Source organism: Pelodiscus sinensis, chromosome 2 (assembly GCF_052426305.1).
Source record: "Pelodiscus sinensis isolate ZL-2025 chromosome 2, ASM5242630v1, whole genome shotgun sequence".
Lineage (NCBI taxonomy): Eukaryota > Metazoa > Chordata > Testudines > Trionychidae > Pelodiscus > Pelodiscus sinensis.
The window spans coordinates 65,886,365-65,905,232 of record NC_143053.1 but is presented as its reverse complement, the minus strand read 5'-3'; the positions used below and the strand labels follow the sequence as shown (position 1 = coordinate 65,905,232).

Here is an 18,868-nt window from a genome sequence, read left to right as displayed (position 1 = left end):
ACTGTGTAGGGAAAACTGCCCTTAAACGTTTTAACCATTTTGAGTTGTACACAGTGTTTCTGGTCAGTGCTATAAACAGTTGCATTTTAATTGCCACTGTCTTCCAGAGGAACTGATTTTTGGGCAGCTATGAAAACCTTTATTCCTTGATACTGAATGAAGTCTGTTTTTGAGGCTATGTCTTGACTGCAGGCTTCTTTGGAAGAAGCTTTTCCAGAAAAGATCATCTGAAAAAACTTCTTCCGAAAGAGTGCGTCTACACAGCAAAAGTACATTGAAAAAGCAATGTGCTTTTTCAACAGATAGCATCTACACTATCTGGATGCTATCTTGCATTTAAGCTGTGATTACTATGGATGGAGTGACCACCAGGGCACCTGTGCTTTTTCCTCTTCCCTCTTCTCCCGAAAGAACTCCTTCTTCCCCGTCCACACACGCCTTTTTCCGAAAGAGCCTCCTGGTGCACATGGCTCTAGCCAAGACGCCAGTATTTAGGGCTGGCAGCAGAGCCCCCAGCATGTGGGGCGACAGCAGATCCCTCAGAGTGTGGGAAACCAGAAACCAGTTGCTGAAAAACCAGAGTGCAGGGCAGCAGCAGGAACCCCAAGCACTAGGCAGACAACAATTGATTTATTAATCTTCACCATATCAACTTGTTCATACTATTGAGAGAATGTGGGTAATTTTGATAAAAGCACATTTTTCTCTAGTTCCTATGAAAACATATTTGCACAAACACTGTCAAAGACAAACAGAACTCATATAAATCTGAACAGTAAATTCCTAATTTTCAGAACATCTACCCCAAATAGTAGTGTTTGAAAAGGCCATGTTGGTACTCTTCTCATATAGGTCCCTCTCCTATGTAGCAAACTGACCCATCTAGCCTTTTGGGACTTTATCTGCGAAGCCTTGAAAGCAGGTATATTGCTTAGACCTTTCTCTTCTCTCTCTCTAACACAGACTTTGTATCTCATAGAAAGAATTCTGCAAAAGCTCTTGGGGAACTGAGATTAGTAAATGTTAACTGCTCTTTGTGGAGTTTGTGAAATAATTAGTTTGCATTCTAAGGAGTAACTGTACCAACATGGCCTTTTCAAACACTACCATTTGGGGTAGATGTTTTGAAAATTAGGAATTTACTGTTCAGATTTATATGAGTTCTGTTTGTCTTTGACAGTGTTTGTACAAATACATTTTCATAGGAAGTAGAGAAAAATGTGCTTTTATCAAAATTACCCAAATTCCCTCAATAGTATGAACAAGTTGATATGATGACTGTTAACAAATCAGTTATTGTATGCAAGGCACAGGTAGACTGGTTTCAACTATCATGTTAATAATTACAGAATATGCTGTATTTCTTCTATTGTAATTTCCATCCACAAATTACTGGAAAACTGACTGAAATTAACTTAAAAAACAACAAATATTTTAGAAGCACTTTAAAGACTAACAAAACATGTAGATGGTATCATGAGCTTTTGTGGGCACAGCCCACTTCTTGGGCACTCTAATGCTGGACTTAACATATTAGAAAACAGTGAAAATGGGAAAATTGTCGTTTGTAACAAAGACATCTGTTCTCTTATGATGGAGAGCTTGTCATATTTTTATTGACTGTCATGTACTATTTGTAATGTCCGGAAGTAAATAATAGCAAGCTATGAACCCAAAGTCTGATTCGCTTGTTTTTAGAAAGGGTATGCACAGCTGCAAGATAGATGTTCCCTCCTAACTCCAACAAAACATGCTCTGAATCAAATCAATTTAAAATTATATTGAGTGGGTGTATGAAGATATATGACAGAAAAGATCCAAGCTTATTAGGTTGCCTATCCTCTCAGAACTAAATAGGTTTGAAGAAGAAACAATATGTGAATGGCTGTGTCAGACAGTGGCTGTGTCCAGACTCCATGCCTCCGTCGACGGAGGCATGTAGATTAGCCAGATCGGAAGAGGGAAATGAAGCCGCGATTAAAATAATCGCGGCTTCATTTAAATTTAAATGGCTGCCCCGATCTGCCGATCAGCTGTTTGTCGGCAGATCGGGAGAGTCTGGACGCGATGCCCCGACAAAGAAGCCTTTCTTCATCGACACAGGTAAACCTGGTTTCACGAGGCTTACCTGTGTCGATGAAGAAAGGCTTCTTTGTCGGGGCATCGCGTCCAGACTCTCCCGATCTGCCGACAAACAGCTGATCGGCAGATCGGGGCAGCCATTTAAATTTAAATGAAGCCGCGATTATTTTAATCGCGGCTTCATTTCCCTCTTCCGATCTGGCTAATCTACATGCCTCCGTCGACGGAGGCATGGAGTCTGGACACAGCCAGTGTGACAAGCGCTTCGGAGGCAAATAGATGTCTTTTAGTATAAGGCTTTTAGCAAAAAATGCAGTTGTTCCATCCTCACTCCTGCCCCCTGTGTACCAGCATACCTTCTCCCTAACTCCCCATGCAGTTACTTTCAATCATTTTTATAGTGATACTAGTAGCACTGTACTTATGGTTGTTGAGCACAGCCTTTATTTTATGATGTAAATGGATTTTTAAAGATCTCCCTTTCTAAAAACGGGCTGTGCCTGTAAGACACTCAGTGGATGCACACCCCAGTATGTGAACTAACTGGTTCCAGTTGCGATGTAAGCAGAGTGCAATCTGAGACCTTTAAGAAAAGTCTTTTTTGTTTGACTTCCTCGGTTGCTGCTCTGTTAGCTGCATCTGCATCCCATACCACACAGAGAACACTGTACTAGGAGATTGGTGAGGGAGTTTTCAGGCCCACCAACAAGTGGGGGAGAGGGTGCAAAGAGAGAAGAAGCCCCAGAGCCTGGTGATTCAAAGTGGCCCAGGGCTCCCGGCTGCTGCTGCTCCAGGGCGTGGGAGCACCTTGTTTGGCTCTAGGGGGTGGGGGTTGGATGGGGGTGGTGCTCTAGGAAGCATGGAGAGCTTGCTGCCCTGGCCATGGCCCCATCTGCCCAAGACCCTGCCCCTTCTGGGAGAGCAGAGCTGAGCCCTCACCTTGCCTCTGGGCCCATGTAGGCTGTCAGTTCCCCTGGAGGGGAATTGTGAAAATCAAAGCCTAAGTGTAACAAGTTGGATACCCAAAATTAGTGAACATTTGAGAATTTAGGCTCACGTTATTAGTGCGTCTTGTTAGCCACCTGAGCTGTTCCAAGGCTGTGCTCATCAGCAGACTAGAAAATGTGCACACACACACACACACTCTCTCTCTCTCTATAGCCCAAAACTATTAAACACCATAGATTTTTAAAATATATATGTAAAGATTTCTTTTATCAGTGTAAATACTAAATCTTGTTCTTACTTCTCTGTTCACTGGTCCCATTTTGTAAAACCATGCATAGATGTTCATCAGAGAATTATCAGAAAAGTGCCATAATTTACTTTTCAAAAACCAGATTCTACAATTTTCACTGTCTCCAAGTAAGATAGTCTGAAAAAAATATCTGCAAAATGGTAGATAACTTTGTAATGTACCTCCTAAGGCTTTTTGAAATGAGGTTTGAAGAAACTGAAGCGTTATTCACCTTGGTTACATAATGTTGAGCCTTTACCATTACCATGTTCCATTACCGTGGAAAAATAGACCGTGGTTTTCTACAATTACCTTGGAAACACGAGATGAGCCAACTATTTGTTCTTTAATGTTTTGGGCTCAAGAGACTTTGTTCTTGTCATCCATGAAGACAGCTCTACAAGGAGTTTAAGATTCCAGCAAAACATGATGTAATCCTTCAGTGTGCGTTTTAACATCTGGCTTTGTGTAAATGGAAACATTCATTGTCCTTTGGGCAGTCATTACAAGGGATAATAATGGACTGAATTCATCTGGAAGTACATTTACAAAACATTGCCAACTAGACGTGCATATTGAATCGGTTCTATACTCATTAAATGTGATTTCATTCTAGAATTTCAGAATGTTAATTCTCTTTTATTGACATTGAATGTTTGGATGATGCACTGCTGTTTCACGAAGAAGCTACCTATTATACAGTGGGTGCACATCTTACAAAGAGAGAGGCTCAGATATAATCTTTTGCACTTATATGTTCTCAGTACTGAAAAAAATACATGTGTGAGTCTACAATATTAAGTCAGATTATTCACTATGGTTAGGAAAGCCCTACATGTCATTGTGGTACAAAAATATTTATACTATCTATTGCAATCCATTTGTGAGAATGAGAGCTGAGTGTTTCTGAATGTCAGAGACTGAGTTTAAAGAAGATTCTGAGAATGTACTTGTACTTGCTTAGTGTTGCAGTAGTTCAGATAGTGTGTAAAATGATAACGTTACATATTATTTAAGGGTGAAATTCAGCTCTCTTTTTAGGGTCAGCACAAGATACTTATGCTGCCTAAAAGCAGTGTTGTCTGTTTCCCCACTGACTAATTGTAGCCTGTTGGGGTTCGTGGAGGGGCAATTCCCCTTTTGGGTCAGTGGGCGGCCACTCTGCCTACATCCACAGAGCCGCCTTAGTCCTGGGCCTCAGGCCGATGGTCAGCCCAGTTCAGCTGGTAGACAGACACTTCAGAGTTCAGGTTCAGAGTTTCTGAGATGTTATAAAGTTCTGGTTCAGGGCGGGGCAATAAACAAACTGAGCCCAAACGCTCAGGCCCTAGTTCAGGGCGGTGCAGCAGTAACAAACCATTCTAATGCCCAGCCCTCGTTCAGGGTGGGGTGGCAGGCAAACAGCTCTGAGGCCTGGCCCTAGTTCAGGGTGGGGCAGCAAGCAAACAAACAGTCACTGTCCCATTTGAAGAACCCAGTCAGATCCCCTTGCTCAGGTGAGGGTCCGGCAGATACAGGCTGCTGTTCAAGGACAGCAAAGTGGGGAGACTGCCACCCAAGAGTGGGATGGCAGGGGGAAACAGGCCCAATCACTCCACGGTGTGCCAGTCCAGGGCCCTGCTGGTCATACCCTTTTAAGCTATTTATGGGCTCCTGCCCCAGCTTGCTATATGCATGGAGCTCTACCAGTCACATGGTGGATCTGGGACAGCTGTTCCTCTTCAGGTTGCTTCAAAAAACCCACCACAAATCTCTCTCAGCCACTAGCATCCCTGCCACTGTAAGGGAAGCAGTTCCTCCAATTATTTCCATTCCTTCTGAGCTACTGTCATAGGGTATGTCTACACTACCACCCTAGTTCGAACTAGGGTGGTAATGTAGTCAACCGGAGTTGCAAATGAAGCCTGGGATTTGAATTTCACGGGCTTCATTTGCATGTTGCCGGGCGCCGCCATTTTTAAATGTCCGCTAGTTCGGACTCCGTGCCCCGCGGCATGCATTCCACGAGGAGTAATGGTAGTCCAAAGCCTAGTCCGAACTACCTAGTTTGTGCCGTGTGTAGCCGCGGGCACGGAGTCCGAACTAGCGGACATTTAAAAATGGCGGCGCCCGGCCACATGCAAATGAAGCCGGGGAAATTCAAATCCCGGGCTTCATTTGCAACACCGGTTGACTACATTACCACCCTAGTTCGAACTAGGGTGGTAGTGTAGACATACCCATAAAGCCCTTAGTTACTTGATTAAGTCACAGGCTACAGTTAAGGTCTTAAAGTCCATTATGGGCTCTCCAAAAGAACAGAGGTGAATTTTACCTTAGAAGATCATTGAAAGGGAGCTGGGGCAAATATGTATTGGGCCATGCCAGTGGAAGTAAAAAAAGCAGTGGAAGACTTTGCTGAAATCTTAAAAGAACAGAATATAAGTCAATGAGATGACTTGGAGACATATCTAGCTTTCATAACAGCAAGATGTATCTTCAGAAGTACATATGCTAATGGTGCCAAGTCTGCCCAATGAAACAGATTAGTTTGGTATGCTATTAAAATCCAACTCTGGTCACTTGCACAAATCTGCTTTTATTACTATTCTGGACCCCAAAGAAATGTCAAGCTGGGAAGTGGACAGTAGGTGTGTAGGAAGGGAGTTTGGAAGACCAAGCACAGAAAATATAGCCATAGAGTGATGGGAGAACATGTGGAAGTGCCAAAAAAGTAGACCAGATATAAAGTTTTTCTGTAGTAGTACATAACAGAAAGAGTGTTATGGGAGTTACAGAAAGAGAGTCCACTGAAAAAGCAGTAAGCAAATACACAGGAAATAAGTTAACGATGGATAGAGTGAGCAGCAGATGTGGGTAGCAGATATTATTTATTTAAAATAGAAAAAATATTTTCAAATGACTCAGAACCCTCAGGTTGCACAGATAGCTAAACTATGACTATGTGCTTATTGTCACCCTATCTCCCTCCTCTTTACCCACCTACTCTTTCTTAAATTCACATGTTTCATCTTGTTTCAAATGAGACTGGAATGTCTTTGGGCCAGAGATAAGGTCCTCCCAGGGATGTGCACAATACCTACCACAGGGTGGTCCTGATTCTGTCAGGGGCCATAGTCATAGTATAAACTGAACAGTAAATAGATGCACTAGCCATCCTGTGTGCTGCCTGCAAGTATAACCAAAAATATATTTGTACTCTACACAGATATTCATTATGAGGTTTCTTTCAACATTAATAACCACAGAATGTTGGGGAAGTGGAGGGTGATCTTCTTCTCCTCTTGGTTCCCAATGCAAAATGTATCTTGAACTTTTCCAGTCAATAGAGAAGAAATCCAAATAAATAATGTGGACATTGGTCATTATGAACATACATAGCTCATAGGTGCACTTAAGGGATGATTGTCTCTGCTTCCACCAACACCGAAAGAAGCCTACAAAGGTCCAAAAATCACTGGATGTGCAGCTCCAAATCCCCACAATTCCTCTTCTCTCTCTGTTCTCTAAGAATACATTATTTCCCGGCTTAGCCCAGCATGTATTTATGGCAGAAGAGATAATTCTGCCTTGTATCTTGGTGTCTGTTGGTTCTGAGGTTTAAACATAATGAAAGCTCAGCTGCTGTACATTAGCAGTCATGCCCAGTGCTTGAATTAACCATTCACTTTCCTTTGCAGCCAAGAAAGTATTGTTCAAGCTACGCATCGGAAAAAGATTATATAACCTCTTAATGCAGTTTGTCCACTCATTTGGAAAGGCAGGAGCATGGTTCATTCCTGCTGCTATGCACAGTTAGTGGCTGGAGATGCTTACATTGCTCTCTTTTAGACTTCCTTTTTTTTTTCCAAAAGCAAAGTGATGCCAACCTGAGTAAAAGGTGAATAACAATTTTCATGCTGTGCTACTTAAACCATCAGTAAAGGAGTTTCCCCTCTGACAAACATAGTCTTGTGCAGTATTTTATTATTCAGGAAAACTCTCGGGAGAAAAATCAGAACCCGTACATGGCCTTCATTGATTTGACAGGGATTCCATCTGTTGCAAAGCTCTGTGGAAGGTCCTGGACAGATTTAACTGCTCTCCAAAATGTATTAAGGTCCTAAGGCTTCCCCATGATCAGATGACTGCCATGGTTCCCTGTAATGGCCTTGTCATCAAAACTGGGGTTCAGCAAGGATGCATTATTTCCCCAACACAGCTTGCCATCTATTTAACAGTCATTTGGGGCTTTGTTAAAGATCACCTCCTCATTAGATGGACATTCAATACAAAGGGGATGGTGATGTCTCCGCTCAATGTCTTAAGTCCACAGGGCGTCCATTACTGATCTTCAGTATGCTGTTGACTGTGTTATCATCATGCACACAGAGAATGACTTACAGTCCATACTGGATTTCCTTGCACAAAGTTACTAAAGCCTAGTACTCTCACTCAATATTGAGAAGACTGAAGTGCTCTATCAAACTGCTTCAGGCCTTGCTCATGACCCACCACAAGTCACTATTGAGTGACAGACTTTGGATACAGTTGAGCACTTTTGCTACTGCAGTAGCCAGCTTTTTGAAAACACAAAAATTGATAGTGAGATGCTGCACAGGATCCAGATAGCTGCAGCGGCACAGGAGCCAAGCAAATAGAGCTGTAAACAGGGGAGTTTGAGTGGGAGTTTGTAAGGGGAGTTTGGATATTGGAACTTGTTTGGAGTTTGTTTTTGCCGTGGAGGGGGTGTTTTGGTTTATTTTTGTGTTCACCGGACTAATAGGATTTTGGTGAGAAAGTAGATAAAACACAGAGGTATTATTGGCCATGGACCAAGTAGTAGAGAACACAAGGAGGATGATTGGATGTGGTAGCTGCGGTATGTACATGATTCTGGAGGGGGTACCTGAAAGGAGTTTTGTTTGCATGAAGTGCCGCCTGATAGAGCTGATGGAAGAAAAGATCCGAGGACTGGAGATGCAGGTGGAAACTCTGGTCGAGTTTAGAAGGGGGTTTGAGCAGATGATGGGGCAAAGGCATGACGTGGCTGAAGGGGAAAGCTTAGATATACAGATGGAAGCAGGATCAAGGGCCTCAGAGGGGGGACTGCTGGGCGAAGAAAATGGACAGTGGAAGCATGTGACTCAGAGAACCAGGCAGAGGAAAAGATGGGTCAGCGAAGGAAAAATAGAGCTCAAGAACAGGTATGTGGAGCTAGAGAATGAAGAAGGGGTACAGCAGATAGATAATGAAGATGGAAGGGTAAGGAAGAAATGAAGAGTGGCTAGTTCCATAGATAAAGGGGAAGACTTAATGGTGACAGCACCAATAATGAGCATTAGGAAGATACAGGATGGGTTAAAGAGGATTACAAGGGAAAATAGGAATGTCAAGGACTTGCAGCCAGAGGAAGCTAGAGATAGACTAGAGAATTTCACTGTCACTAGGAAAAGGCAGGTCTATGTGATTGGGGACTCCTTATTGAGAAGAATAGATAGGCCTGTAACCAGAGCCGATCCAGAGAATAGAAGGGTGTGCTGTCTGCCAGGTGCTAAGATACGAGATGTGGAACTGAGGTTGAAGAGGATTATTAAGGGAGCAGGAAGGAATCCATTGATCATCCTTCATGTAGGAACAAATGATACGGCTAGATTCTCGCTGGAACGAATTAAGGGAGACTATCCTAGGCTGGGGAGGATGCTCAAGGAAATTGAGGCTCAGGTGATTTTTAGTGGGATTCTGCATGTTCCTAGAGAAGGGCAACTAAGATGTGACAGGATTATGATGATCAATAGATGGCTTAGGCAGTGGTGCTATAAGAAGGGCTTTGGGATGTATGGTCACTGGGAGGCATTTATGGACAGAGGACTGTTCTCTGGGGATGGACTTCACCTAAGTAGGGAGGGAAATAGACTTCTAGGATGGAGGCTGGCTCAATTGATTAAGAGAGCTTTAAACTAGGAATTTGGGGGAGACGGTTGGGAGATGCCCAGGTAATCTCTACGCCAGATTTTAACACTGAGAGGGAGGAAAACAAAGTAAGAAAGGATATAGCTGGGGGTAGGAGAATGAACATGAGGAAGGGTGGGGTGGATACTAGTCTAATAGGTCATATTGGAGGTATAACGTCCATGCCAAATTGGGTAAAGAATGTGAATGAGGCCAATCAGCAAAAATTAAGATGTTTGTACACCAATGCGAGGAGCCTAGGTAACAAAAAGGAGGAACTAGAGCTATTGGTCCAGGAAGTGAAACCAGATATTATAGGAATAACATAAACATGGTGGAATACTAGGCATGACTGGAGTACAGGTACTGAAGGGTATGTGCTGTTTAGGAAAGACAGAAATAAGGGTAAAGGTGGTGGAGTCACATTGTATATCAAAGATGAGATAGATTGTAAAGAAATAAAAAGTGATGGAATGGAGAAGACAGAGTCTGTTTGGGCAAAAATCACATTGGGAAAGAAAACTATCAGATCCTCCCCTGGGATAGTGCTTGGGGTGTGTTATAGACCACCAGGATCCAATTTGGATATGGATAGAGACCTCTTTAATGTTTTTAATGACGTAAATACTCATGGAAACTGCGTAATCATGGGAGATTTCAACTTTCCAGATATAGACTGGAGAACAAGTGCTAGTAATAATAATAGGGCTCAGATTTTCCTAGATGTGATAGCTGATGAATTCCTTCATCAAGTAGTTGCTGAACCAACAAGGGGGGATGCTATTTTAGATTTGGTTTTGGTGAGTAGCGAGGCCCTCATAGATGAAATGGTTGTAGGAGACAACCTTGGCTCGAGTGATCATGAGCTAATTCAGTTCAAATTAAATGGAAGGATAAACAAAAATAAATCTGAGACTAGGGTTTTTGATTTCAAAAGGGCTAACTTTAATAAATTAAGGAAATTAGTTAGGGAAGTTGATTGGACTAAAGAAATGATGGACCTTAAAGTGGAGGAGGCCTGGAATTATTTTAAGTTAAAGTTGCAGAAGCTGTCAGAAGCCTGTATCCCTAGAAAAGGGAAAAAAATTATAGGCAGGTGTGTTAGACCAAGCTGGATGAGCAAGCATCTCAGAGAGGTTATTAAGAAAAAGCAGAAAGCATATAAGGAGTGGAAAATGGGAGGGATCAGTAAAGAAAGCTACCTTATTGAGGTTAGAGCATGTAGGGACAAAGTGAGAAAGGCTAAAAGTCAGGTAGAGTTGGACCTTGCAAAGGGAATTAAAACCAATAGTAAAAGGTTTTATAGCCATATAAATAGGAAAAAAACAAAAAAAAGAAGAAGTAGGACTGCTAATTACTAAGGATGGGGTGGAGGTTAAGGATAATCTAGGAATGGCCCAATATTTGAACAAATACTTTGCTTCAGTCTTTAATGAGGCTAATGTAGAGCTTAGGGATAATGGTAACTTAACAAATGGGACTAAAGATCTGGAGGTAGATATTACCATATCCGAGGTAAAAGCCAAACTTGAACAGCTTAATGGGAGTAAATCGGGGGCCCAGATAATTTTCATCCAAGAATATTAAAGGAACTGGCACATGAACTTGCAAGTCCATTAGCACAAATTTTTAATAAATCTCTAAACTCAGGGGTTGTACCATTTGACTGGAGAATTGCTAATATAGTTCCGATTTTTAAGAAAGGGAAAAAAAGCGACCTGGGTAACTATAGGCCTGTTAATTTGACATCTGTAGTATGTAAGATCCTGGAAAAAAATTTTGAAGGAGAAAGTAGTTAGAGACATTGAGGCTAATGGCAATTGGGACAAATTACAACATGGTTTTACAAAAGGTAGATCGTGCCAAACCAACCTGATCTCCTTTTTTGAGAAAGTAACAGATTTTTTAGACAAAGGAAATGCAGTGGATCTAATCTACCTTGACTTTAGTAAGGCATTTGATACGGTACCACATGGGGAATTATTGGTTAAATTGGAAAAGATGGGGATTAATATGAAAGTTGAGAGGTGGATAAGCAACTGGTTAAAGGGGAGACTACAGCGAGTCATACTGAAAGGTGAACTGTCAGGTTGGAGGAAGGTTACTAGCGGAGTTCCTCAGGGATCAGTTTTGGGGTCAATTTTATTTAATCTTTTTATTGCTGATCTTGGCACCAAAAGTGGAAGTGTCCTAATAAAATTTGCGGATGACACAAAGTTGGGAGCTATTGCCAGTTCAGAAAAGGATCGGGATATCATACAGGAAGATCTGGATGATCTTGTAAATTGGAGTGATAGCAATAGGATGAAATTTAATAGTGAGAAGTGTAAGGTTATGCATTTAGGGATTAATAACAAGAATTTTAGTTATAAGCTGAGGACACATCAGTTGGAAGTAAAGGAGGAGAAGGACCTCGGAGTCCTGGTTGATTATAGAATGACTATGAGCCACCATTGTGACATGGCCGTGAAAAAGGCAAATACGATCTTGGGATGTATTAGGCGAGGTATTTCCAGTAGGGATAAGGAGGTGTTAGTGCCATTATACAAGGCACTGGTGAGACCCCATTTGGAATACTGTGTGCAGTTCTGGTCTCCCATGTTTAAGAAGGATGAATTCAAACTGGAACAGGTACAAAGAAGGGCCACTAGGATGATCCAAGAAATGGAAAACCTGTCTTATGAAAGGAGACTCAAGGAGCTTGGCTTGTTTACCTTAACCAAAAGAAGGCTGAGGGGGGACATGATTGCACTTTTTAAATATATTAGAGGGATAAATACCAGGGAGGGAGAGGAATTATTTAAGCTTAATACCAATGTGGACACAAGAACAAATGGATATAAGCTGGCTAGTAGGAAGTTTAGACTTGAGATTAGACAAAGGTTTCTAACCATTAGAAGAGTGAGGTTCTGGAACGGCCTTCCAAGGGAAGTAGCGGGGGCAAAAGATCTATCTGGCTTCAAGATTAAGCTAGATGGGTTAATGAAGGGGATGGTTTGATGAGATAACATGATCTTGGTAACTAATTGACCATTCATTATCAGTGGTAAATAGGTCAATGGAGGGATGATAGGAATTACTAGAGAACTTTCTGGGTGTCTGGCTGATGAGTCTTGCCCACATGCTCAGGGTTTAGCTGATCGCCATATTTGGGGTCGGGAAGGAATTTTCCTTCAGGATAGATTGGCAGAGGCCCTAGAGGTTTTTCGCCTTCCTCTGTAGCATGGGGCACAGATCACAGCTGGAGGATTCTCTGCATCTTGGGGTCTTCAAAGTATTTGAAGGCTTCAATATCTGAGATATAGGTGAGAGGATTATTCTGGGAGGGGTGGGTGAGATTCTGTGGCCTGCACTGTGCAGGAGGTCAGACTAGATGATCATAATGGTCCTTTCTGACCTTAAAGTCTATGAGTCTATGAGTCTATGACTTCCTTTGGAAAACTGCTCCAATGTGTTTTCACTGACCATGACCTACCACAGGATACAAAGATTAATGTCTATAAACCTTTGTTATTCCTATATGCCTGTCTGGATGTGAAATCTGGGTGACCTATTGACAGCACCTCATGAGTCTGGAGAGTTACCAACAATGATGCCTCTGGAATAGCCTTTGCATCAAGTGGGAAGATATCAGCACTAACACTAACATCCTCACTGATGTCAATGTCACCGGCACTGAAGCAATGATCCTCATGAACCAACTGAACATTGTTGTGGATGCCAGACTCTCACTCGAGAAACAAGTCCTCTACTCTCAGCTCATCCATGGTTGGAGGTCCTGTGGTGGCCAAAGGAAATACTACAACGACACCCTGAAACTGTATCTTCAGAAAACTGATGTGGGCTTCACAAGCTAAGAGGAGCAAGCCACCATTTGACCCTAATGGCACCACATCCTCCATCAGGCAGTGGCTTGCTTCGAGAAGTGTCTTGCCCTCAAAGCTGAAAAGAGAGAGAGAGAAGGAAAGAAAAAGAAAAAGGTTTCTCTTAGCAGGAAGTTTAGGATCTGTACCAATGTTCTCACTGATCTTTTCCATCCATGTGCAGATTTTTTTCCATCCACGTGTGGAATACATTTTTATGTGCGCACTACCAGTAGAAATAAAATCCTAACCATGGGTGCTCTGCTAATCAACTGGGTGGCATTTGAATCTCTCCTCAGTGGCAGCAAAAGCTCACAGCTTACAGGAAATACTGGTCTGTACCTATTGCAGGTAGATCTATGGTTACAGAGTTGGTCCCCCGAGTCATCACATATGAAAATCTGTGGTAGGGATCATCCTTGAATTGATGCATCACCGACGATATTGATGATGACTATCCCATGTTGTTGGTCTAATTAGGTAATCATGATAGAAATGCCTCATACTTTGTCCATTCATGGCGGTGATTAGTACTGCTATAATTCATTCAGTTTTAATGTTTATTTTTTAAAAAGTACTTTCAGCACAAGCTTTTTTTTAAAAAAACTTTTTTTTAGTGTGTGTATGTGTATGTGTGTGTGTGTGCGGCGTGTGCGTGTGCATGCATGCACGGAAAAGAGGGTTCCTGTGTGGATAGCACCAAAAGTTGAGTTAAGCTACTTCGATTTCAGCTATGCAATTAATGTAACAGAAGTTGTGTATCTTAATTCGACCTTCTCCCATTGCATAGATGTGCCCTTCTAGACAGATCTAATCAGAAGTGGAAAAAGTGTTTGGGGAGGATGAAAAATTTTGTTTTCCATGAGACTAATATCTTTTAGTCTTTATGATTTCTCCTGTTCACCCATAAGTCTTTACATACAAATGAATTAAATTATGTCAGACTACCAAATTCTGGCTAATGCTCTATTAATGATATAAAATGGATATCTAGCTCTGTCAGGCACTGATATAAAATAAATTGCTTCCTGCTTCTAGTATCACCACGCACTGAACGTAGGCCATGTTATAAGAAGTGTTCCTTTAAATGGTCTGAGATAAGTTATAGCCTATTAGTTCAGTTCTCTAACACATGAGATTGTATTTGCTAGCTGATATACTATTTCATTAATATAAACCCCCCACCAATGCTTTTCAGCTTCACATTTTCTGAACATATAGGCTCTCCTTGCTATAAGTCCAAGATATGTTCAAAAAAACTTGGAGTTATAGCAAAACAACTTAAAGAGGGTAATTTTTTCCTGTGGCTGACTTCCATTTGTGCAAATTAGTTTTTTGGGTTTTTTTTGGTATGACTTAAGAGCAGGAAATAGATGGACTTATAATGAACGAATCAGAATGGATGGAATGGATGTATAATGGGGTGAATTATAGTGGGGACATCCTGTATTGTAATAAAGACTGAAATATTAAATACTGAATGGTTTTTTATTGGATAATGCCATCTGAGAGGAAAGCTTAAGAATATTTTTTGATGTTGCTTTATTTCAACTGACAATGTACTGTGCAATAAGTAGCCAAATAGATTTATTATATCTTAATGATTTCAGTGCCCATTGTATGCCTCTATCTGAAAAGACACAAAACACTAGTTGTTACTGGGGGCTGGCAAACTTGTTTGAAAGTTTTGGAACTAACCAAAGTTTTCCTAGAAGCTAAGTAACCATTAATTGTGATCTTGGCTTTGCTGCTGATTTGCAATATAGCGTAGAGAAAAAAACTGCTTTGGTACACATCACGGCTACGTCTAGACTGGCCCCAAATTCCGGAAAAGGGATGCAAATCAGGTAAGTCAGCATAGGGAAATCCGCGGGGGATTTAAATATCCCCCGCGGATTTAAACAACCATGTCCGCCGCTTTTTTTCCGGCTTGGGGAAAAGCCGGAAAAAAGCGTCTAGACTGGCCCGATCCTCCGGAATAAAGCCCTTTTCCGGAGGATCTCTTATTCCTACCTTTCTGAAGGTAGGAATAAGAGATCCTCCGGAAAAGGGCTTTATTCCGGAGGATCGGGCCAGTCTAGACGCTTTTTTCCGGCTTTTCCCCAAGCCGGAAAAAAAGCGGCGGACATGGTTGTTTAAATCCGCGGGGGATATTTAAATCCCCCGCGGATTTCCCTATGCTGACTTACCTGATTTGCATCCCTTTTCCGGAATTTGGGGCCAGTCTAGACGTAGCCCACCTATAGTACCTTAGTCTGCACATAGAACCACTGTAGTCAAATTCAAAAGTGATGTAAATAGTAGTTAAATTAAATATCAGTAAGTGTACTTTGTATGCTAAACGAGATAGAAGGAGGATGCAGCGGGAAAAGCAGCCAAAGGGAGTTGAAAGTAGGCTAGGACAGTCTATGTTTCTTGCTATACCTTTATGTGCATCTTACATCACTATTGTTGAATACATTGGGTCCTTTTTTCCCTCAACTTCAGTTTCTCCATCTCTAACACAGCACAAGCAAAAAGGTCCAAATCCACAAAGGTACATAGGTGCCTCAACCTCTGATTTAAATGTTAAGTTCCAGTTTTGGCTCCACAGCAACCCACAAAACTGCCAATGAATTCTGAAGACACGTTTGTTTCTGTCTCTGGGCCACGTATGCCACTGCCTCACTCCAGTGAGATGGCAAAATTTTCACCAAAGTACTCAAGATAGTTAAGTCCCAAGCAGACTATGAAGAGCAATGAAAGAATCTCAAAAAAACCTGAGTGACTGGCTAACAAAATGGTAGTTGAAATTCTGTGTTGATAAATACAAAGTAATGCACATTGGAAAACACAATTATAATTATACATATAAAATGATGGGATCTAAATTACCACTTAAGAGAAAGATCTTGGAGTCATTGTGGATAGTTCTTTGAAAACATTCACTCAGTGTGCAGTGTGTAATGGCAGTCAAAAAAGTGGACAGAATGTTAGGAATCATTAAGAAAAGGATAGAGAGTAAGACAGAAAATATATATTCCGTCTATATAAATCCATGGCATGCCCACATCTCAAATACAGTGTGCACATGTGGTTGCCCCATCTCAAAAAAGAAATATTGGCATTGGAAAAGTTCTGAAAAGAACAAAAAAAATTATGGGGCAGGGATGTGGAATGGCTTCCATTTGAGGAAAGATTAATAAAACTGGGAATTTTCAGCTTGGAAAAGAGACAATGAAAGGGGAACATGATGATAGAGGTCTATAAAATCATGATGAGTGGGGAGAATGTAAATAGGGAAGTTTTATTCCTTCTCATAACACAAAAACTGGGGTCACCAAATGAAATGAATAGGTAGCAGGTTTCAAATAAACAAAAGGAAGTATTGGAACTGCTTGCGAGAGAATGTTGTGAAGGCCAAGACTATAAAGTGAGTCAAAAAAGAATTAGAAAACTTCATGGAGGCTAGGTCCATCAATGGCTATTAGCGTTGTAGATTGCAGTGTTGTTCCTGTGATCTCTCTGCTCCCTCACCGAGGTACCTAAAAGTTAGCTGCCATGATGCTTAGTATTATTACTCCTAAATCTCATTCTAGATGGAAGATGGGGGTGCCCTAAGCTCTGCCACTATCTGTAATAGGTGCCTACATCTTCACTGTAGGGAGGGGCCGAGCTGTTTAGTAACTCACCAAAGGAGAAGCTGCTGCCTGGAGTCTAGTGGCTCAGGCACCAAAGATGTTCCGTGCAGGAAAGACTGATACATCTTGTCTGCTTCACAGAAAACAGGGGAAGGGTTGGGTGGTACTGCTGCCCCCACCTCATTCTACCCTATGCATTTTAAACAAAAGGAGGCAAAAGGATTTGAAGAGGGGTATCCCATCTAGCCAGAGACTAGTCCAACCAATGTGCTATGATCAGGCTTTCTTAGAGAATGACAGAGGCTGGGCCACTTTGAGTTTAGAGGCCCTAACCCCAGACCCATGACGTATCTAACTTCTCATCCACAGGGTCATACTAAAACCAAAAGAATATATGAACATGAACACTGGAGACATTTATTTATTAACAATTAAGTCACGATACCAATAGCATGTGTATTAAAAATGTAACTTTAATTGTGAGTTTCCACTGCAAGCAAAACTTTTCATTTTAGGAATGCTTTGCTGGTTTTGTTGTGTGCAAACTCATTTATAATTGAAGAAAAATCTAATTTATGTGCAACATGACTGTTAATGTTAAACATTGCGAGCCCATTCAATCGCTTTTGTCCCATTGTAGAACGATGATAGTTCTTTACTTGTTTTAACACGTTGAATGAGCATTCAACTGAAGCCACTGATGACAAAAATACGTAAGGCAATTGTAATATTAGGAAATACAATTGACAGACCAAGATCAAATATTTCTTGAAGCAGTTCTTTTGCTTTGCAGTCCGATTTAAAGTTGGTGGAATGTATACGTTTTGGAAGACGATCTTGTCACAGAGATCTCTTGAAATTTTCTTGTTGTACCTTTGTTGAAACTGTTTAGCTGCTGAATATAGACCTTCATCACTTAGTTTTCTGAACTCCCAAAGAATCCAAAAAGGGTACAAATTTGTCGCAGTGACTCAAATTGATGTGTAAGACAAGATTTAATAATAACAACAGCAACAAAAAATTGACTTTCTGCATCAGATTGAGAGATTGTGTTTGGTGGAAAACTCAGATGAAATGTTAATACCCTGTTCTGCTGATTTGGACTCAGATAGGATTGTATCCCATTGATCACAAATCTTTTGAATATCTTTAAGAAGTCATTCAAGGTTATCCCTCTCAACCAGCATTCCCTCTAAGATTTTCCATCTATAAGTGGAGTGGGTTTTGTCTTGTGCGCCAACAATGAGGTCATGTGCACTTGTTTGTGTGTGCCACCATGGCACCCACCAGTTACTAACAAATATCTTGGATATATGTTGTAGAAGAAAGAATACTAAAACAAGGGATAAATAACACTATGCTGTGGCTATTCTCTGCTTCACCCCAGGGCCAATAGGGAGCAAGTGGGGGACAAAGCATGAGGTAGACCCAAGGGGCTGGCTAGGTCCAGTGTGAGGAGCACATGGAAAGAAACCCACAGCCAGGTGAGGGAGAACTGCACCAACTGAGGGAAGCATGACTCTTTCTTGAAGGCATTAGGATCAGGACCAGAGCAGTAAAAGAGAAATTAAAAATTATTTTTTTTGTTTAAGAAAGTGTGGGCATGGTGAAAAAAGTGAAATCACTACCACTCTTTTTACCACAAAGCTATTTTAAAACTTCTTTAATAAGAGCTAAGCACTCAGCCTGTGTTCTCTCCCTCTAACTTTCCAAAAGGAAAGAAGGAACGGTCCTCAATAATAATAACAGACAGCAGCTGCATTAAAGCAACACTGTTCACTTCATGCTCAGAAGAGAACACTTTAGCTCCTCCTCTGGGTTAGCAAGACCAACCACTTTCAGCTGCACTTCTTTAGTTACAAACTATAGAAATGGTCCCTGAAAGTATAGTCTTAACAGGACACTGCTTGGATACATACATGCATGTGCATAAGCTTTCTGCTCATGGTGAATGTTCTCAGGCAACACTTAGAAAACTGAAGAACAAAAATAATCTTAATGAAGTGCTCATCCACCAGATTTAGAAATCTGTACATTAGAACATGCTCCATGTCCCTATTTACAGAAACAGACTCCTCTACATCACATGACTGTTATCAAACACAGAGGATGCTGACAGGTCAGATCTCTTTAGT

The 18,868-nt window shown here is 41.4% G+C and overlaps 1 non-coding gene across 1 annotated transcript; it reads right to left on the bottom strand.

The window, feature by feature from the left end:
- Positions 1–18,412: 18,412 nt before the first annotated feature.
- Positions 18,413–18,627, bottom strand: LOC112546288 (small nucleolar RNA U3). Its single transcript, XR_003089945.3, has one exon. It is a non-coding gene; the product is annotated as a small nucleolar RNA U3 (small nucleolar RNA).
- Between the last annotated feature and the right edge of the window lie 241 nt (positions 18,628–18,868).